The sequence below is a fragment of the Argiope bruennichi genome, chromosome 2, assembly GCF_947563725.1.
Source record: "Argiope bruennichi chromosome 2, qqArgBrue1.1, whole genome shotgun sequence".
NCBI lineage: Eukaryota > Metazoa > Arthropoda > Arachnida > Araneae > Araneidae > Argiope > Argiope bruennichi.
In genome coordinates this window covers 125,104,711-125,128,911 of record NC_079152.1, presented here as the reverse complement: position 1 = coordinate 125,128,911, position 24,201 = coordinate 125,104,711, and the positions used below count along the sequence as shown (strand labels likewise).

The 24,201-nt window shown below is 27.0% G+C and overlaps 1 long non-coding RNA gene across 1 annotated transcript in view; it reads left to right on the top strand.

Moving 5' to 3' along the window:
• LOC129962066 (uncharacterized) overlaps positions 1 to 23,879 on the top strand; it is a 33,198-nt gene extending 9,319 nt beyond the window's left edge. The window contains exons 2-4 of the long non-coding RNA XR_008783876.1: positions 9,332 to 9,616; positions 19,474 to 19,539; positions 23,780 to 23,879. This is a non-coding gene — a long non-coding RNA (uncharacterized LOC129962066). The remainder of the gene's footprint in view (positions 1 to 9,331; positions 9,617 to 19,473; positions 19,540 to 23,779) is intronic.
• The last annotated feature ends 322 nt before the right edge of the window (positions 23,880 to 24,201 follow it).

The following is a 24,201-nucleotide window of genomic DNA, read 5'->3' as shown; positions in this document are numbered from 1 at the left end:
AATAGAAAAAAAGCATTCCACTGTCGGCCAAGAAACTACAGATAATGCCGATGAAGATAAATGTTGTATTAGTCCTGGATTCATGGTATACATAATAGAATACCCTACTTCTACTACATGTGATAGACATGTGTGTAGACTAGGACTATGATGAAGATTTCAACACTCTGCGAAGAATTAGCTCTATACTAATTTCCTCTGCTATATCGCTGCTAGAAATACGAAATATATTTATGCTGCTAAAGAGGTAAATCAACAAAAATAATAACTAGATATAATTTCATGGGTGGTGGAACGAAAATAATGTATTGGAACGTGATAAATATGTGCTATGAATTGCAGTAATCAAATGAAAAAATAAAATTATATCCTAGCAGAAAAATATTGTGCACATACTTTAATGTTCATAAATGTATATATGCATACTTAATTATGAATATACTGTATGATTAAAAATATCGCAGTTCTCTTAAATGCGAAATTTTGGTGATCACTTTATTAATAACAATTTTTATTTCATTTAATACAATTTTATGCAGATGGTAGAATTATAGTTTTTGTATTACTTTTTTAGACTTTGTTAATTACGTAAAAAAATATACACATTCGTGAATGCTTTTATTACTAAGATATATGATCTATAAATACAATGAATAATACAGCAGATTTATTTTTAATGTATTTAATATGCAAGTGTCTTAATATGGATAATGGTCAATCTTTCATTTAATTTCTATATTATTTTTCTAGTTTATCATTTTGCGTTGATTTTATATTAATGTTAATTTTCAATATTATTAGGAAAAAACTTACCCACTTTTTTTTTTCTTTGCACATTTAAATCTTTTGTGGGATGCAGTGAAAGAGTAAAATGAAAACTGCAGCTTGAACTAGCTGCTCATTCCGTTTTGATCATGAGATTTATATTATATTTCTAACCTCATCTTTCTTATCCATTTCACCATCACTGTAATTACTTAAACAATTTAATTTACATTATATTTCTAGCTTACTAGTTTTAACTAATATTTTTGAAATTAGAATCATTAAAATAATTACATTAAGGTTATAACTTACCATTTTAGAAAAAAAATCTTTATTAAACATAAAAAAATCAGAAAAATTTCATCTTTTAGATAATTTTCAAAAATTGTTTGCAATTGCGTTAGCATAGAAAAAAATTATATTCGCAAAATTATATATTTTAAATTCTATTTTTACTGAAATACATTTATAGTATTTCAAAATATCTAGAATGTCTAAATAATAATCCAAAATACTGGTAATTTTATGTTACCCTATTATTAAATGAGAAACAATATGTGCGATGTGTAAAGATAGGTACAAAACTACAATTAATATCATGGATCAAACTTTAACTTTGATATTTTCATGAAATTAATGTTTTTAATTTTTGTTATCTATTCATATTTAGCGAAAATGCCCATTGTGCTTATCATCAGTTAAACCATGTTAATGTCCATAATTCTCCTAAATATCATTTTTAAGCATCAGATTGTAACATATACTTTAGGGACATGCCATTTTGATAAACATAGATTCGATTCATGGTGCACATTAAACAATGTAATGGTCAAATTCCTTGACTATCAGCAGAATCATTCTTCCTTAGCTTTCAACAATAGGCAACAAGGGAACTAGGCAATTAACTATTTGATGAAACAATGAAAAATATTTGAATTTCGCTGCAACACTGAAATCTATTATTAAAAATTAAGTAAACAAAATATTTTTTTTTAAATTGTAAAATTCAAGAAAAAATTGCAAGTTGATTAAATTTATATCATTAAAATAGACATTTTATAACTTTTAAATATTTCTAAGAATAAACTATTTGTTGCATTTTTTTCTAATCATCTTGGGAAAACAAAATTAATTTCATTTATTAGTCAATTAAAATTTTAGAAATATAGCCTTGAACTATCAATTTTCATCAAATTTGTTCAAATGGTCTGCCCTATAGAGCTCCATCGCAATGCACACGCATACATATATGTATATATATATATATATATATATATATATATATATATATACAGTGATGTAATGACTTTTTTATAAAATGATAGAAATATTTATGTTTTCTGCATAATCACATAATTCAATATTCAATGATATTATTATTATTCTTTGATTATTATTATTTATTATTCCTTCATATTATCATTCTACATTAATGAATATAGAATAATATCCTATACTTCTTTTCATCCTTCTTTTTTCTAAAACTATTTTATAAAGTGCTCAATTAGTCATCAAATTTATTACCGAACATAAATTTAATAAAGAATTAAATGTTTTAGGAAGTTTTTAATAAGTTCAGTTTAGTAAGGTTTTTAGTAAGAACAATTTTTCTTTTTCTGTTATGCATGCTGTAACCTGTAATAACTATTAGGTCAATAAAATAACTATGAATATATAAAACTTATTTTAATATGTTATCAAACAATGCATTAATTGTGAAATTTACAAGGAGCGTTAATTCTTTCAATTAGAGTTGATAGTGATACTGAAACTAAAATCCATAAAAAGTACATTCTATAGTGCCAGAATATTTTTAAGGACTTTAACCCTTAACTGGAAACGTACGGTCTGTGAGACCGCTAGCGATGGATTTTCTATCACCCCTATTCTATGTTTTGCTCAATTGAATGGATTGACCCTGTAGCTTCCTGTTTTGTGACCTTCAATACACGTGCACTTTTTCAACCAATATCAGCGGATGCTTTTTTAAATAATTCAGTTATTTCTTCGAGAGCGGTCTATAAGACCGCATCTCCCTGTTACTGTCCCAGTGATAAACAAGGCTTAGCAGATGGCGCTAAAATTTGGGACCCGAAATATCATCCAGTTTACTGATCATATCATGAAGCAAAGCTCCAAACACTTTTAAATGAAGCAGAAAGTGATTTTAGTGATAAGGAAAATTGTACAGAAGAGTTTTTCGATAAACGTTCGCATTGAACTGATTTTGATATGTATGTTCAAACATAATCAATTTTTCTAGTGATGATGTTTTTTGAAAAAAAAATTATAAAATATATTAATATACCAATAGATATATATACAGAATTTATAGGTTGAATTTTATACTAGTTCTTAACCTGTATGTTTAAAATGTCCTAGAAAACCGTGCTATGAAAGTCACAAAAGCCAATAAAAAAAGGGCCAATTTTACCAATTGTCATTTTTTTAATTTTTCGTATTAATTGTTGAATTTTACATTATATTTTCTTCTATATACCTTCATATACTGTAAAAATAAATATGATTTAAAAAGTAAAAAGAAATATGCATTTTGAAGAATATTATTTATAATAACATGTAATTTGAGAAGAAAATGTATGCTCCAACGGATTTACTTTTTTCAATGACAATATATTTTGAAAAGATTTTCTAAAACATATATATATATATCAAGAAAAATATCTGCAAAATATATTGGCAGTTTTTCATACTAATATATTTATTAGAAAATTTAATTTGAGTCTAATGAAATGCGGTCTCGTAGACCGCACCTACCCAGTTAAATCCTAAAATTTCACCTCCCCAGTTAAGGGTTAAACATTATGGATTTAAATATATGGGATCACAACTTTCAAAATATCCTTGATATTTCAAAGTTAATATTAAGACAGTGTCACTAAAAATTGTAATCTATGAGAAAAATCAAAGAATCAATCGATTCATTGCATGAGATTAAAGGAAACGCTACTGAAATTATTAAACTTAAATAACAAATTAGTAAATATTTGAATCAAGTAAGCAATAAATATTCGAACTATATATTCCATAAAAATATAATCAAAATTTTATTATAAGACCATGCTTTCACTATTTAGGACTCTATAAAGCAGAACTTAGAATGATAAATAAAATCATGAATATAATTTTATTTCTTTGGGGCATTATTCTCTCTTGTTTTAGTTAAGGCATAGTTAACATACATTAGATAATACATTTCTGAATATGCTAATGTTTGGCATGATCATACATTTATTCAGTAAGCAGAGTTAAAATTAAGAATTTGACATCTTTACCCTTATTGCAACAAGAGATTAAATCAGATGGCAAATAAAGTCATGAAATCAAATGCTAATTAATAAATAATATCAAATGTTATCATTATCTATTCACTGATCCTTGAAAGTAAAGCAGATTATATGCATTTTTCTCAAATATTCCGAAACTTCGTTGGTTCCCAATATTGATTCGTTGATTCTAGAGGCTGCATATTTTAATCATTTCTCATTAAAAAGGATTTATAATCCTTTAACAACTTGCTTTGCCATTTGCGATATTTTCATTAATTTATCCACCTATATATATATATATATATATATATATATATATATATATATATATATATATATATATATATATATATATATATATATATATATATATATATATATATATATATATATATATATATATAGGTGGATAAATATATATATATATATATAGGTGGATAAATTAATGAAAATATCGCATTCGAATAGAAAGAATATCAATAATAAAGTGTAAGATTAACTTTTACATGTATAATAAGCTGGAATTGACTAAGAATGGAATCATGCAATTCCTAATGAATGTTCAGAGGAAAATTAAGCAATTTCTCTAAGAAAATGGCAAAATATTTCTTAGAGATGATAGAGGATAGCATTTGCTAATTATTTTCTTCAAAAGAGACCTCAATAATTTTATAATTTTCAGGTCAAAGAACGAAGATGGCAAAGCAAGTTGTTTGATTTTGCTTTTATGCTATTTCTAATCCTTGCATTCCTCAGATCAATCTATTAAAATGTCTCAGAGTACTGAAACACCCGATTTTTCCTTTGAAAGATGATAAAAATTCTCGTACCGTCTAAAAAAATCGTAATGGGAGCTTATGTAAGCAGAAAGCAGAAAGTATACGAAACATATCCAAGCTTAACTGATATCAAGCATATGTATGCTTGAAATTCTTTGAGAGGACTGAGACTCCCTCCCCTTCCTCGTCCCTTAAAACCATCTGTACAAGCGTTTCTAAGAAATTAGGCACGCTTCAAGGATTTGGATCAATTGTATTAAACGAAATAGAGAGGAAATATCGATATGGCAAATAAAAGTCTCGGGTTTCTGTCGTATCTTTTAATTCATATTTAAGGCCATTCAGTAATGAAAAAGTTAAATTAAACATTAACAGACTTAGCTGCATGGATGGCAAAATTATCGTCTTATAAATTATTTCTCTAGATAAAAACAATGTTTGTACCATAGGCTACAGCTGTTGGCTAAATTCTATTCATAGATCTGAGCTCGGATGATGATAAATCCAGCCAAAAATAACGAGATTGATGCACTAATCATGACAGGGACGCCACCAATTTTTGTGATTGCACAAAGATAATCTAGATCATCCACCTACGCATATCCTTTTGAAATAAATGTTATCCTCTAACCCTGTTTTGTGCAAAACGTATTTGTATTTTAAAATCATAAGCAATTGGAATAATGTTCTTAGATACATAAGCGAACTTTAAATTGATATTAAAATTTATATTTCAGCGAAAATTCAACTCATGATTTGGATTTATATTTTTATTAAAATTCAACACATATATATTGAAATTCGCGATCTCTTAATGTACAAGAGCAAACAAACAAACAAAAACCTTTTTATTTGAAATTACAGAAAGTATTTAAATGGAAATAGGATTTTATATATTTCATGTTTCCCTGAAAAATCTTCTTCTTTACAACTTTAATATTGCTGCACTTTATAAAAAAAAATCCGTAACATAATATTTAATGTTTTATTAAGAGGTTTTAAATCAAGCTAAATTGATGATCAGCTAATGAAATGCTAACTTCCTAAGAAAATTTAGTTATATTTCTAAAGATTTATAGATTTTTGTCTTCTCTTTAAAAGAAAAGTACAATTCATGGATAAGTAATATGAAACCATTATTTAAACTTTAAGTAAGTTAAATTCAAATCCTTATAATTATGCAGAATTCTATTTTAAGGCTCAAAAATTAATTTAGGATTAATGTATACAAAAATTCAATTAAGATATGTTTGCTTTCTGTTATAAGAAGTACTGTAATCCTAAATAAAACTCCAGTTTTTAACAAATCTCAACGTTTCAGAAATCCCTTAGTCAGAAAAACATATTGTTAGCATCGTGTTTCCTTGTCAGTCTGCTTGTCTGAGAAGATGACAATTCAAATATACATTGAAAAAGATAAATGAAATTTTATATATTGTCTTATGATCAAAATTTTTGGCTTCTATCGAATTTTAAACGAAAACCATTGACGAGACATCTGTCTGTCTGGCTGATCTAGTACATGGGAAAACAATGACTACAAATCACAAAAGAGCTAAGCAAATATAAATTTATAAACAATGTTTAATATAGAAGATGTAGAATTTTGTGAATTTTAAAAGCAAATCTGGTAAGCAGCTGACTGCCTATTGGTCGGTAATTTCGCATGCAAGTAAATATAATAATCAGAAATACAGTGATTTAAATCAACGGGAATTGGTATGTTATCCTGCGGGCTACAATTGTAAGTCTATGTCAAATTTTTGTGTCAATTTCTAGACAAAAAGGCTTCCAACTTGCGCATTTCCAGGACAGATGAAGTAAAAATGCTATTCACGCAAAATATCTAATTTCGTAATTATAATTTTTAAATGCTGTGCAAAATATTCGAGTTCTTACCCAACGTCCATGAATTATAATGAGGGTGGGAAATAAAAATTTATTCCAGAGTATTAAAGAAAATTTCGGAGATACCACTCGGGCTGGTTCACTATGATTTTGATTTCAAATACAGAAAATAATAATTAATGAAAAATATTTTTTTTTTTTTGTAATTTTTCATTTTGATTTTTTCCTTTTTTTTTCAAATCAGCTATGCATTATATAAAATAACTAATTTATAAAATAACTAACATCAATATAAGACATATTTGTACTGGTATTTTCTTAATAATCAGATATTCTATGTATTAACACATTGACTGCCGCATGACGCACCAGTGCGTTACAGATAATATGTAATTGTACAAACCATCTATGTTATTAGATGAACCCTTCTCTACTACAGTCAAGAGATAGCAAAGAAGGGGTCATCTAACTAGATAGAGGACCCGAATATTGGGTGTGAGTCGTGGCAGCGAAAGTGTTAATAGTAAAAGACTTCTCAATAAAAGAATTTTAAACACCATAATGAAAATAACAGTAAAGGGTAATCATATGTCTTGTTTTAATCTTCTTGGATTACGTTTTGGTTAAGCTGATAAACATTAGCAACTTTTTTCTGAAGAAAGAAATAATTTTTATTGAGAAACAAGCATTTGGGCATAATACATATTGAATAGATCAAATCATATATATATATATATATATATATAAGATTTATCAAAAGATGTCTTCTTCAACAGGCTGAAAATTCAGATTCACTAATTTTCATGTTTGAAATAATTGATCGAGGTTTAAGATTTTTACTGAACTCCTATCGCATTTCAAATCATTTGAACTTCAAGGGCTGATTTTTCTTGAGAACTTGACGGAAAATATTCCCTGCAGCCTTAAATTCGAAACTTCTACTTCGTTCCTCAACCGCCTCTAACTAATATAATCATTGTCATTTCTGTCGCAGGCAGTAATGGTCAAGTCTCTAGAATTTATGTGAACAAGAATATACAAGGATGAATATTTAAATGATGATAATGACACTTCGTGGTTGATTACGAACCACCTACTTTTTTAGAAGACCTGCAGATTCCCTTAAACAAAGGCTAATTAACTCCCTTTTAAAGTGAATTCATGTAAGTGGACCATTTTGAGCGCACATAATTATTATGAAAAGTCGTAAATCTCCAAGAGAAAGCAGCCGGTTAATAAATGAATTCTCTTTGAGATCGGAAATTCATATTCATTGTTAAGGCAGAAATAAACCAAACATTTTTTTAATGTATGTTTCGTTGAAAAGGGATAAATAAAAGGGTTTGGAAGATTGTACAATTAAAAGAACTGAGTTGAAAATTAATAACTAATGTTAGGGATAAATTATTAATAATTTAATAATAAATGATATGTTATTATTTAAAGAAAAATATCATCAACTTCCTAGCTTTTTTAATGCATATTCTTGGTTATAAGAATAAATAAAGAAGCATTATTATATATAAGCTAACCAATCGAATATTGCGTGATGTGAAAGTTTTTAAAGAGTTTATTTTAGTACTACAAAATTTATAACTAAAAACTTTCAGATCCCCTGAAACAGTGGTCGCGTAGTTTAAAATTTAGATTAGATTTTGTTTGGTATTTTGTTTAGTAATTAGTAAGTTCGTTTTTGTTTAGTTATTTTTTTCTTAACAAAGTTGAAGATTGAATCTAAATGAAAATGAAGCATTTTTATTCAATCATATTTTGATGAAAAACTTAATACAGAAACATAGCATATTTTGCAAACCAAATGTTCTAAAAAGCATGTATAATTATTTTAATTTGCTTAAAGGAAATTCATTTGATTTAGAATTAGAACGCCCTGAATAAGACGCATCATGAAATGATGTCTACTCCCCAATGTTAAAATTTAATATCCGCAATTCGAAAAATAAAAATAAATTTGAACTAATTATTACGATGGTGCCAAGAAAATGTTTATTTCAACAGACAAGCCATCGGGAATGAATTTTTATTTATGTATAGACATTTTATTTCAATCAATTTTTTATTTTATTAAAATTGCTATAAATGATTCCATTATATTCTGGAATATTCATAAATCTATAATGCGAATTACTAGCGGGGGATAAAATAAAAGTTATTAAACTAATTTTAAAATTTTGGTGTTCAAAAAATAAGTTTCATCAAAAAATTGTATTTACGTTTACATGAAAAAAAATTATCAAACATGGAATTTAAAAATATTTTTGTTTTAAAATATGAATTATGTTTATAAAGATCGTTTTAAGATCACATCATTTTCAAATAAATACATCATTTAAAATTAGAGACTTAATGTTGACAAAAGAAATATTAGATCAATACACAGAAATTAAAACATTGATTAGACTCTTTTCCAAATTTAATTATTTGCGTTTTAAACAATTACTGAAAGTAACAAATCAGCTTTATATTGAGTGTTATGAATTTCCAACAGTTCAAAAGACGTTCTATGCACAAGATATCAAATTTAATATTTTTAATTTCTCATGTTTTATTTTATTTTACTGTTTCTTTCACAATCCATTCTTATGTGCATTTAAATTTAATATATGTATTTATTTTTTATTATTTTTTTAGTGTCTGATGAGGCACAGTGTTCAAGATTATGATTGCGTATGGGAAGAATGGAAAATCTACATTTGGCAAAAACTAGTAGGAAGAGAAGTGACAAGTGAAGAAAAAGTGACAATAATATTTATTAGCTTTATACAGGTTTTCCAAATCCTATTAGCACAAAAGAAAACAAACAGTACTTTACAGCTATGTTTTTCTATGAACGAACTATTGTTTTCAGAATGCTCATCAGTGCGAAAAGCTACCAAGGGGAGATAATGGCACATAGAAATAAAGTCTGAGCTGAAGGTTGTCAGAAAAATTTATAGAATTCGGCTCGCATGAACTCTATGAGAATGCAAATATATCGGGCTTAACATCATATGCTGTTTACTAAATATTATTTTATGTCATTCCTTCCATGAATATTTCAATTTTATTTAAAAAATCCCAAAATTTAACGTGAATATTGTTTTATATGAATTAGTATTAATTATCCGTTTAACAATACTTTAAATACAGACATATATAATATTGCCCCAAATTGGAGAAGTCTTTTGGAAATAAAGCATTTTTTTCTTTTACTTTTCAGGTACCTGAAAGTAAATTTGCTAGCTAAAATACCATAAAGATACATAACATTTTCAAAATAATTTTATCAGAAATTTACTAACATTATTTTGTAATATTTGTATTGCAATAGCAGTAATAAAACAATAAAATGAAGCATAGAAATAAGGACATTCAAAAATGCTCACTTTTAACAGTTAATACTTATTTGGATAAACATTCACATCAGTTACGGCCTTGAATCGTCCCATGGAGTTCAGCAATAATTATAGTTCCTTAGCATTTATAAAGTAATACCATGTTCAATCACTTCTTCATTTAATTGGATTACTGCTGCATAACATGTTTCGGTAGTTTGCATAAATGGATGATACATATCAGTATTTTCTTTTAATAAAATCTCCAGATCAATGTGTAAAAGTATAAAATATCTTCAAAATTTCTAATTTGATTCTCTCGAGCTATTCTGTTCATCTAGATTCTACAGTTCATGAACTCAAAATTCAAATTCCCTTTATTTGTTCTATGCTCATTCATGGACGATGGATATAAAATTTCAATATTTTTGAAACCACTTGCTGTCATGTCATTTTATGTAGGGTGGGAAGCAAAGTGTGCTTAAAATCCTTGATGCTTAAATGGAGCCATTTTCACTGATTTGCTTAAATAATAAGGAGCGGGTTCAGGAAAGGCAGACCTTGAAGAAGGGCATGGGTAAAAGTCATTAGTGAGTTTGGCAGACAGAATCACTTAAAATCGACAGCCTAAAATGTTCCCTATCACATAAATTCTTGAGGCGTGATCATTACTAATTTTGACTGAAGTGTCAAACATTAGATTAGTTTAGTTGCTGTTGGGGACAAATTTCCTCCTTCCACTTTAAATCTGAAAAGAATATTTCCGTTAAAGTTTAATAATAAATCTAGGCTTTATATCTCTATTCGTTTCAAAGTAGAGAATTTATTAAAAAAGTTTTTTTTATCAATGTGATTAGTCATTAGTGATAGCGAGAAATAAATCCATAATTTAATGATAAAAATCATTTTTAAATAAATTGGTACATTTAATAAATGGTTGCTTGATGATTATATTAATGTTTGTTGTTTCATGAAGAGGCAATAATCGTTGGCAATCAATGTCTTTAATAAGTTTCAGTAACAATCATTTAATTTTAAAATACCATAATATTTGCATATATTATAAACGTCTCGGAAATTCTGGTAATTTTTCTCTAAAATTTTATAGAACCGTGATTTAAGATCACTATTTATGTATAATATTTTGATTTGAAATGAATATAACAAAAAATGACAGAATAAATAATTTTTCTGTGCCATATTTACGTATGAATAAAGAAAAAATATGTTATGTAAGGAATACCAAAGCTCAGGACTTTTTAAGTAATTCTGTGAAATCAATATATCCGAACAGCATGGCATAGAAAGTATTAAATATTCCTGTCGAACGATTCATATTTTAAATTACTGAAATGAAATGATTACTTGTCCTCTCCAAAAAAATATATTTAATTTCAGATTTGTAATCACTGTCTATAATAGCATTTGGAATTAAAAGTACTGCCAATCAGTATGGATGGGCAAATATAAAAGATAAAAGTAAAAAAGTGATTCATGACTTTAAAAAAAACTGAAAAGTATAAGAAGTATACTTATAATTATCAAAAGAAAGATGGATCCGTATTGGTGTTTTGAAAAGAAGGAAAAAGTAGAGTACCAAAAGGCAAGCCAAAAATAATCTCATGCTCTTAAATTAGTGGCACTGTCTGACCCGACAAATAAATGTTCAGAAATCAAACGAAAGTGACTTATGCATAAAGAACATTTATTAAATAAAAGATAAAGAACCAAAAAGAGGGTGTTTATATTATATCATTAAAACAACTCCAATTTTTGCTCCCCAGAATAATTACAAAAAATATCCCTCTTACAGAAACTTAATTTTACATGGTTACTATGTGATTAATACATTATATATCTGACAGACGACGAAATACGGACCATATAGTGCATGCTGGGTATCAAATTATAGAGCTGGTTTGGGGAAGATCACTTCACTTAACAAGCAATGCTCTCTGAAGTTCTGGTACACATGCAGGAGGTGGTTGATGGCTTGCAACTCGTCGGCCTAATATATCCCGCACATTTACTATCAAATTTAAGTCAGGGTAGAATGCTGGCTATTCCATATAAAAGATATCCTCAGACTGAATGCATTCATTTCATGACTAAACAAATGTACATGTTGTTTTAGAATTATGTCTCGATAAATGTGGAGCAACATAGTTCTGATTTGAACATACAGATTTGTTCTGGATCCCAGAATAATTCCATTCCAAACGGTTATTCAATGATGTTCTCTTGGTTCTAACGGGCCCCTCACATTATCCATTTGAAATTAGACTAAATATGGACCACCTGGATCTGGATAAATCTGGACTCGTCGGAAAAAATTTCAAAAGCGCACTGTAACGATTTACATATTGCATATTCTCTACCCCAGGCTAACTGCTGACCACAGTGAGTTGCCTGAGAACCGAACACCATCTGATAAGTCGGTACACGGTTGCTTTGAAACTGCCAGACCTGTGGCTGAAGATAGCTGACGAACAGGTCTGACGCTGTACTTCATGGGCCTCCTTTGGCAATTACTGACAAATACCGGTAGTTATTCTGCATTTTAACTTGGGGATTACTGTAACGACTACTGACATTTCCAAAATCTTGCAATCGTTGCCAAAAAATATAGATGACAGTTTGGATTATTCGAATTTTCTCGGATACTTCCATCTGAGTACATCCACATTTCAGACAATCAATTATTCTACCAGATAAAAATTCTTCCCACGTGCCCCCTATGTAATGAATATTATGGCACTAAGCAGTTTATATAATGCTTCAGAAAAATTTCACTTCTTTACTATCATTTCTTAAAGGACGCTTTCTTACACTCTCGTCATTGTGACATCTCGTGATACACTCGCATCTTGTATTTTCATTTATTCTTGAAGAGGTGTGTAATGATCCCACAGGTTAAATGTTTACTTTAGAGTTCAATTCCCGTGTGGTTCTGAATTATTCTTAATCTATGGGCAAGATGGTAGTTTAAATATAAATTTTCAACAAAAATAATTATAAAAAAAATTTAAAATATCAATAGACATGAAAATTAAAATAAGCTGAGATAAAAAAAAAATCGCACATATAATCAACAGGATAAAATAACATGAGCACTTTGTAATCAGAACAATGCCCTGGTAGGAATATACAAGGTGATGAAAATTGAAACACCGCTACTCTGAGCTCTCTATACAGCGAATTACTCAGTATAAAAGCTCCAAAATTGGTGAACATACTTTTAAAGACATGGGGAGATGGATTACACGAAAAAAATAGTTCGGGAAACACCGATAGATGACGATGTACAACAAAAAAATATGCTGAAAAGACTCAAAATGCACAAAATCACATTTTATACAAACATACCAAACATTCAATCACAAGGACATTATCTATGCAAGGGAAAACTGCTTAAGATGGTTCCCTTCTTCCAGATGTAAAATCTGCATTCTCTGTGGACAGCTTGTTCAATTGTGAATCGTAATTGGTCGACTGAAACGCTTCTCACATGCAGAGTGATATTGTCTTTCAAATCTGCTAAGGTTACATGATGTCCTCGATAAATAAGATATTTTTAAGTATCCCCAAAGCGAAAAGTGACAGGGATTAAGGTGTGTAGAACGAGATGGTTAGGTTGCAAGAAATGTTTAGCTGATTACTCTATCATTAGTAAAATATTGCCAAAGGAACTTCTGTATACAGAGTCCAATGTGTGGAGCCGCTCCGTCTAGCATAAATCTAATTGAATCAAGACATTGGAACTTGGGGTACAATAGCATTTTCCTGGTTCTCTACGTAAAATCTCAAGTCTGGAAATGCACCTGAAATATTTCCTTTGCTTTCTTAAAACAACTTCACAAGCAAATCTCGAAGCTATCGCTGATAAGAGTGACATTTTCCCAGCATTATGAGTAGAGCAAAAGCAGCAAACCAAGGGTTTATGCAAAGTTTTGTGCTTACAGAGTCAAATTGCAGTTACAATGGCAGTCTCAGTTTCTTCACTTTTTTATCTTTCATATTTGCAATAGAAATTAGAAAGAAAATATTCCATAATGCATGCGGTTTTTTTGTGATTATTTGTGTCTTTTCAGCATATTTTCTATTGTACAGCACCATCTGTCGGTGTCTTTGGAACTATTTACTTTTTAGCATAATCCGTTTCTCCAAGCCTTGAATAGTATGTTCAACAATTTTAGACCCTTTACACTGAGTAGTTCGGTGTATAGAGAGCTCAGAGTAGGGGAGTTTTAATATTGTCCACCTTGTATAATAATGATTAAAAAAACCCAAAATTTGGTTTTTAAATTATCAATCCAAAGTGAGTTTTTTTTTTTTGTATATAACGCAGATAAAATAATGTAAATATTTAAAAATCATATGAATTGCATGATTACATTCATATTAGCAAACAATACTGTACGAATATTTGCATTGCTACTCAATATTTTGAATGGTATCATACGAATGGGCATTTTTTGCTAATTGGAACAAAAGATACATAAATAAGTCCACTAATACTTTCATACTGCTTCAATGTTTCAAATTTTCAGCCATAGAAAGACAATTACTCAAAACAATTTATATAAAAATAATTAAATACTGGTTTTATAACAAATTTCTAAAATTAGTACTGTATCCAAACACCGATTGACAATCATGATATTAATATATAATTACATATTCAATCCATTTCCCTTACATCACATATTTTAATCGAATTCACTACATGCTTAAATATTTTTATATGCAATATTAAAAGTATTAAAATACAAAAATGCATTGATTGGGACATCTGTAACGAATGGGGTAAACAATTGAGTTATAAAGTGCATAAAGATTTTATATTTTAGGATTTCTGTTTACATGTCTTGATTCAATCTCCAAATTTTTTTTTCAAAATATAATTAATATATGCACGTTCGTTTGCCCATGAATGTCAAGAATTTCAATTTATAAATTTTTGATTTTTTTAAAGCTATCATATACATTAGATATTCAAATACGTAATTAATAAATCGGAGTCTTTAATCGTCTTATGCAATGCAACATGTAAAAGAGAAATGAGCTTGAGCACAAAGCATGCAGACAGCAAAGGGCAGCTAACAGTCATAATGATACACTAGAATTTGTATTTCCACAAAGACATCAACTTTAAATTGCTGCGGGATGTCAAATAATTACTCCGAAATTTCCTAATTTCTTTTAACGTCTGGAGAAATTAGATTCTGGAGAAAAATTGTACATCTTGCAGCTTTTAATTATTTCAAGTAAATGCTTGTCAAGAACACCTGTTTTTAGCCATAGTTAGCCTTATTCTAATCATGAAAGAGGATTATTTAATGTTGTTCTTTCTCTTTATTAATTGAGAATTACTAGTTTTGTAAATAGAATTTCTTCCGTTTCTTAAAATTTTTCTAAAAAGGTAAGGAGAAGTTTCTTTTATGTCTCCATTGCTTTTTTAAAATGTTAATAAGAAATCAATTAAAATGGCCTCATTTAACGTACTCTACTATTTCAGAAATCTGTAGAGTAAGAAAAGATTGCCGTCAAGTAATCTAGTAAGTTTTCATAGTAAAAAATTAAATTTTATTAATAACAAGTATTTTTTTTAATTACTGTAGAAACAGGTAGGTATCTGAAGAAAAGACTAAATGAAGACATGGATTTAGCTTCTTATACTTCTATAGGTTATATGATCGATATGATTCAATCCAAACAATTTTTAAGTTTTGTATGAACGATTTGAAGTTAATAAGTGCTACATTGTTTAATAGAAGTTTGAAAGAAACATTGAATTATTGAAAAATGGAAATGGAAAGCGCATAAATTTCAAAATCGCCAATTTAATAGCAAGCTGAAAATCAGTTTCAGTATAATTTCATTTTCACTAAATTTTCTAGGTCAAAGATATTTACTTCGTTTCACAAATCAAAAAAATTCTTCTCATTTTTTTTAACTTATATATTTTTTTTAAATCATGATAGTGGTACTTACTTCATTTGTAACCTATACTTACGAGTCATTATTCTATTTTGAGAATTTTAAATATTTCTATCATTAGCGAGGAAAACAAACTAAGGAAAAGTCTTGGGATTTTGCTGTGTTCTGATATATTTCCATTTCTATTTTTAATTATTAGATATCAGGTACTACACGTGCATTCCCAGATGCTGGAAAAAATCAGTCATATACTACGAAATGTATAATATTTCATTTTTTAATTTATCTAAAAAATACCTTAAGTCAAACAACAATAATGAAATTACTTTATTTATTTAAGTTTAATTACTTTAATTAATATTATTTTATTTATAAGTTCAAAGATCACCTCTGAATCATTATGATTTTACACACACACACACATATAATATATATATATATATATATATATATATATATATATATATATATATATATATATATATATATATATATATATATATATATATATATATATATATATTGATAATTGAAATCTTGATTTATCAATCTTAGAATTATTCCGAATAAAAATTTTTAGATGTTTACGAATGTATTTAAAAACTAATTACTTAATCAAATGTATTTAAATTTATTATATTTGAATGTTATCTGAAGATAAATGAATCCATTTTTGTGAAATTTAAACATAATGTTCACTTTTATCCGAGATTACAATTAGTTGTTATTACTGAGACATTTTTCAAAAAAAATTTTCGTCAATACTATATAATAAATCTTTCTTATTATTATGAGACATTTTTATTAATATATCTAAATTGTTGAATTTTCATTTAACACTAGTCCATCTGAATACCTTTAAATTACAAATAGCGTTATTAAGCGTAACTTTTGGCATATATTATAATTTTAGGAGTCTTAAATGTTTCTTGAACTAACATTTAACGCCTAAATGAACCAACTAAGTATTGTCTATTGCTTTTCAATTTTGAATTCTCACAGTTAAAATGCATTTCGCAAAAAAGCAACATGAATGTTTCTATTATTTATTCCATATTAAACTATGAAAATTATTTTTAAAAAAGCGATGTAAAAATGGCATAAAAACAGACAGATCTAATTCTTTTATTTGAATAATTTTAAGCTTTGGATTAAACTTGAAGTAACCAAAAAATATTTTAGTATTTATTTCATTTTAATTTTTCATTACTAATACTTGAAGTACCATAATTTTTATTTGTAATATTTTTAATCAATTAAATGTGATGAGCACTGATTTGTAGGAAATAAAATTTCACTGACGTGCATATGTAAATCAATACATTTTAAGTGATTGTTACATGCCTTATTTTTTTATAATTTAGGGCATCGGCTGTTAAGTTTTTAGTCTCGTTCATTTTGAAATACGGAAACATTTCTGGATAAACATATTAATTCACATATGCATTAATTTAATTAAATTATTTTTATAATGCAGCAAAAATGCAAGATATGTTTTCTTAACTGAAATTAGATTTGATTATACTACAAGTATATTTAAGTTTATCAAAATAAATTACGAAGTTTCTAAATAATCTGCATGTTATACTTCGATTCAAAATGCAGCTAAAATATATATATCTGGGTTTCAGACAGAAACATAAACAAGGAAATTCTTTTAATGCAATCTAGAGTTGAAAAGCGAAAATTTGCCCAAGATTATAGAAGCAAATAAATTTCAATTTCTATATAAACGAACAATAAAAATGAATGTTTGAGTTGGCACTCTACACGCCAGACTGAACCATGCAGTTTAGCACACATACTCCTTGGGAGATGGAAATGTGCTTTCTGAAACGAAAATCTTGAAATTAAATTTTAATTTTAATTTAAGAAAAATTAAGCGAACTATGGTATTTCTTTGTGATAACGTCCGAAAATATAACTACGCAAAAACGAAAACTTAAAAGCTTTCAAAAATGTATTTTAATGATGACAATTATATAGCTGTGAACATTTTTCCTGAATTTCTATAATTTTATAAGAATATGTTTAGCCTAATTCAATATTATAGATTTCATTATTGCCCTGAAGTTGAAATCACTTTTTTTTTGTTTCATCGCATAACCGCTTGATTTTCTTCCATTGTCGAAAGCTCATGAAGAAGTATTTAGGAATTTTGTCTAAATCGATGTAGTTTATCAGACGAATACAAAAGAGAAATTACAAAACGATGAAATTTTGAAAATAAATGAACTATGCAATTGCACTTTTAATGACTTATGAAGTCATGGGAAAGATTTCTATTAGAACTCATACAGATATGCGATGAAAAAAACATTTTAAGGTAAATTCAATAACTCGGTTTGAAAACCGTGTTATTGTCTATTGATTTAACAACTTATACATACCGGTACTTAGATATATATTATTATCCATCATTCTGTCCCGAAATTTGACAATTTGAAATTTGATTAAATTTGAGCTTATGTCTAAACGATTTAACTTGAAATTTGATTTAACAACCTGCTTCAGCTATTCAGCTGTTTTCCATGGTCTTTGGTATCTAACATTTCAGTGTAATGCACTTTTATTTATTGTTCTTAGCACAGGAGAAAAAAAAAATTCTACGCAATAAATTTAAAAAATAAAGTTTAAATCGTTTTTACTATTATTTTTCGGTAATCAAGAAATGAAATGATGTATTATTATTAAATTATATTGAGCTTTTATTCATGCTATGCTTAGAATAGAATTTCTTAATGTTTTGAGTTGATTAGTTTATAAATTAATCAATATTTCTAACAATATGCTGCACACTAACTTAACTACTTATCTCATTGTACGTTTTAAGCATTGTTCTTAATAATCTGCCAAAACTAGATCAATTAGCAGAAATGGTATGATATTGAACAGTAGTTTTGTAAAGCGTATTAAATCGAAACCCTGAAAAGAAAACTATTTCTGTTTTAAAATACCTTTATTTCACTTGTTGAATTAAAACAAAACCGATATCAGTTATTATGCCATAGAATTGTATTTCTTAGAATCTCCTGAATCAATAATTACAACATATAGCCATCTTTATACACTTAATTAGTATGTTACCTGCATAATATTACTTTCAGCAAATCAGATGTCAGCAATTTAAATATGTTTGAATACATTAGGTGTGTTGATTGTGTACCTTTTCCGCCTTCGAACGAATCCATTTAGACCAACGTTCGAAAACAGCTAAACTAATTAGAGCTGTCATAGAAATCAGGTTCCAAATAGCACCTCCAAATACTTCCTTCACAATACTTGCATTGTTTTAAATACAATAATGTTTTATAATTCAAAATTTGTTCCATATTTAGCGTAAATAAGGAGATTTTCTGTATAATGTAAATTGATTGAACTTCCACTTTACAAATGATTTTATATTTTCCTTAGTATTTTAGTCATATTAACGCTGATGCATTAACAAATATTCGTAACTTTAAAAATATCTCACTTCAACTGTTGCACTATCTAATGATAATTTATCTTTTATTTCAGGAAAATGCTGCCATTTGATAGGATTTGCTTTTGTTTGCTTTTCATGATGTGTTTTATTCAGAATATGTAAGTTTATAAGAATGCATTTAATTGGAATCCTCTGATAAAAAATAATAAATTGATGTAAATATTTTGAAAAATAATTAGTTTTCATCATTTTCAAATTTTAAAACATTTGAACTTACTTAAAGCAGATATTTCAAAACACAACCATGCGTTATTGTGAGCTTCAACATCTACTGCATTTATTTTATATTAAAACTATCTTGTACAAACATTACATTGTACTTCACTTTATACTTCAAATGAAATGATTTCTTTAAATGACAAAAAAAAAAAGGATAACATTAATAATAAACATTAATTTTGGAGGATATTATCGTGTAAGCTCTATCATTCTCTTAAAATCCAAGAATTCAGGCAATTACTTTTTTTCTATATTAATGCTTTTAAGCATCTTTCAATTTATTATACATTTTTTTCTTGAAATATATAGAATTTTAATTCTAAACTTTAAGAATTTATTATTTTCTGAATAAATATTATTAATTTGAAACGTAAATATAATGGTATGTTATATTCTGTTAATATAACACATTTTGATTATTTCTACATTTTCAGAACTGTAATTTTTCCAATCAAATGACTCAGCAAATTATTAGACGAATTAAAATTATTCAAATTATTTCATATAAAACCTTTATCAGCTACACATTTTTATATACTATAACATATATTAATAATTTATAACAAAGTATGTGTTAATGGTGTATTAAATTTTAATTATACAATTTTATTTTAAAATGTATATTATCTTTACAACTATTTAAATTACAGTGGTTAAATAAACAATAGAAATAGCAATTAGAAACCATAAAGATAATATATAATAAGCATAGAATTAATTTTGCTTTTAAGCAATTAATATTTGGATTAACTTTTAATTAACTAAAATGCTGCTAAAAATCTAATAATTAGCAACTTTTTCTTTCAACTTGTCAGGCATACGTTGGAGGAAAATATCTTTCTGCTAGGAATCTACTTAAAGGGACCTCAGTTTCTATAATACTAATAGATTATCTTGCTCATTTATATATATATATATATATATATATATATATATATATATATATATATATATATATATATATATATATATATATATATATATATATATATATATATATATATATATATATATATATATATATATATATATATATAATATATATATATATATATATATATATAATATATATATATATATATATATATATATATATATATATATATATATATATATATATATATATATATATATATATATATATATATATATATATATATATATATATATATATATATATATATATATATATATATATTATATATATATTATATATATATTATATATATATATATATATATATATATATATATATATAATGGACCAAATCATTCATTAAATCAATGACCAGAAAAGGAACACCGTTGAAAGCATAATATTTATACTTAAAATAGCATGAAAAATTCTTACATGCATTCTAAGACAAGTATTTTAGTTATTGTCGCAACGAAGTGCTAATCCTATTGTCTGATTAACGAATTCAGCCGTCAGTGGTTTAATTTATTATTCAAAATATTCGATGTTTAATTCAAAAGGGGTTTATTGTTTATTGAAGTTCTAAAATCCCAAATCCTAATTTAGAATTCCTGGAAATAAATCAAGAATATTCATTAATTACACGGCACTACAAATTTTGAGCAAATTGCAGTCTTCGGAAGCCTAAAAAATTTTTCAGATGTCATTATCAAAAAAATCGAAATAAACCCTTTTATTATATTGTTTGTCTATTTTGGAAGCTCTAATAATAATAATAAAAAAAAAATATTAATAAAACCTATTGCATGCAATATTTACTGTAAGGCTGAAATTTTCTTTAATGCTTCAAAATGTGATTATTAGAATAAAAGGATTGCAAACTGAATATAAAAATATTTTTTTTAATAAAATAACCACTCTTATAGGAACAAAATAGTAATAAAAAAGAATAGAAATGCAAAACACAAAATCTATATGTGACAAAAGACAAAAAAGTGAGATTAATCTTTTAATATTTAAATTTTCATAACAGGATATTAAATCAATAAATAAGTAAGACAATAGAACATGTAAACCGTATGTTTGAATAAAAAATCCGAAGATTGCAGCAATTGTGTAAGTAGATAAATGCTGGATTATAGTTAGATTCCCCGTATATGTAATAGTTTGACCTAAATCTAGTTCGTATGATCGATATGTCTGCAGATTGCAGAAATGATCAAGATTTGATCATTCTCCAAACAATTACTCTAATATCAATTTTATCAGCCTTCGAGCTGTTAGAATGGCAAAATAAATTCTCGCTTTTCGGAGAAAAATGAGAAGGGAATTCTCTGGAGTAATGTTATAGATGGATGCTGATAAATGACTTCATGAACAACAAATGAAAGGAATGTTATTTGCATTATTTTGAACAAATTTGTATCAGTTGATTGGACAGAATGAACACATAAAATTTCATTTAAAAAATGTGATCATTTCTGAATGATGATAAACATAAAAAAGGTATCATTGTGTACAAATTTTGATATATATGAAAGTAAAAATAGGTGACCAGAATGCATAATTTTTATGGAAGAAGAATGTGTAAGATTTATTTAACAGTTTCAGTGTCTTTGAAAAAAAATTTTTTTATTGAATTTGCTTGTTAAACTGAATTATCCTTTTAGTTTTATTTTGTCATATTTTAAAAATTATGTAAAAGGATACTGAATTACTTTAAATTTCTTATTATTAAAAAATTTTCCTAGGAATGGCATGATTGAGGTTATTATAGGATTGAAGTTTTTGAGGTTATTCCAGCATCATATTTTATTTGAAATACCGCTAATTAAGGCCATTGTCACATCAAGTTTGATTAATTAATATCTCAAAATATATGAATACTAATTCGTCTTTCTCTTATAATATCATTTCCCGCCTACTTATCCATTTATGATGAAAGTAATTTTTGTTAAAAAATTTACTACTTATTATAATTATATTTATATCTTTATTTTATTTTATTTTACATAAAACTTTTATTCTTACTGAATAGTACCTTTTTTTTTTGATTCAAAATTTAGCAATAAATAGTATTTTTTTCAGCATGAAAGTGATTTTTTATTAAATATATTTAAAAAAAAAACCATTGGAATATCTAAAATAAATCAATATTAAAGAAGACTATTAAGATGGTTTTATCAGATGCTAAGTTCATTTTGTTTCTAAAGTAACATTTATGTTATATAAATACATGACATATGTTATGGTATACAGGGTGTTCATTAATTATTGTCGGGGTTTCCGTACTTCATAACTTTCGAATAAAATATATTACGCAAAACCCAATTATGTATTCGTAAATTACAACTCAAAGAATTTCATTAATCATTTTGAAGTGTAAAGCTTGCACAATTTGCACTTTGTAGGGATTCAGCTGAAGGTGATTATGTATTCGTAAATTACAACGCAAAGAATTTTACGTGGCAACAATGCGAAGAGGTGGACCAATCCCAGGGCCTCCGAGATCACCAGATATAACACTGCTGGACTTCTTTCTATGGGGGTTTCTCAAGAACATTGTGTACAAGACCCCTGTGCCCTACCTTGATTAACTGAAGCACAGAATTGTTACTGCGATCCAAAATGTTACCCCACAAATGCTGGAGAACACTTGGAGGGAAATCGAATTTCATCTCGATGTGTTACGAGCCACGAAGGGCAGCCATGTGCAAATTCATTAATCTTTTTAATATAATTTATAAAATTCTTTGGTTGTAATTTACGAATACATAATCGCATTCAGCTGAATGCCTACAAAGTGCAAATTGTGCAATCTTTACACTTTAATATCATTAATGAAATTCTTTGAGTTTTAATTTACGAATACATAATCGCCTTCAGCTGAATGCCTACAAAGTGCAAATTGTGCAATCTTTACACTTTAATATCATTAATGAAATTCTTTGAGTTGTAATTTACGAATACGTAATCGGTTTTTAAGTAATATTTTTTATTCGAAAGTTATGAGGTACGGAAACCCCGACAATAATTAATGAACACCCTATATAAATACCTAACATATGTTATGGTATATAGATACCTAACATATGTTATGTTATATAAATACATAACATAAAGTAACATTTATGTTATACAAATACATAAAAACAATCAAGGTTTTCTATTACTCAATTTGTAATGTGAATAATTTATTTTTAGTAAGAAAGCAAGGGGAAGCAAGTCTTCTTTTCAACTGCAGCCTAAGCTATAAAAAGAGTATTTTGGAGTGTACATATACAGTTTATAATCATAAAAACAATAATTTGTGAGTTTCTAAACACTATTGAATGATTAAAAATATTAAATAATTAATTTAATGAATGACTCATGCGACTTCATGTCATTGTCTTTTGTATCCAAACTTCATTGTCTTTTGTATCCAAACTGTGTGACTTATTGCAAACAATTTAGTATTTATCAGCTTAATTCCTTCATTTTCTATTTTATCGCATAATATATACCTATGATTTACTTGGTTTGCGTTGACAATTAAATATATCAAGAAAGAATGAAAATAATGTAGATAACTTTTGTATGTATGTGTCTGTTTATGTATGCGATACGTATGCGATTGATACTCT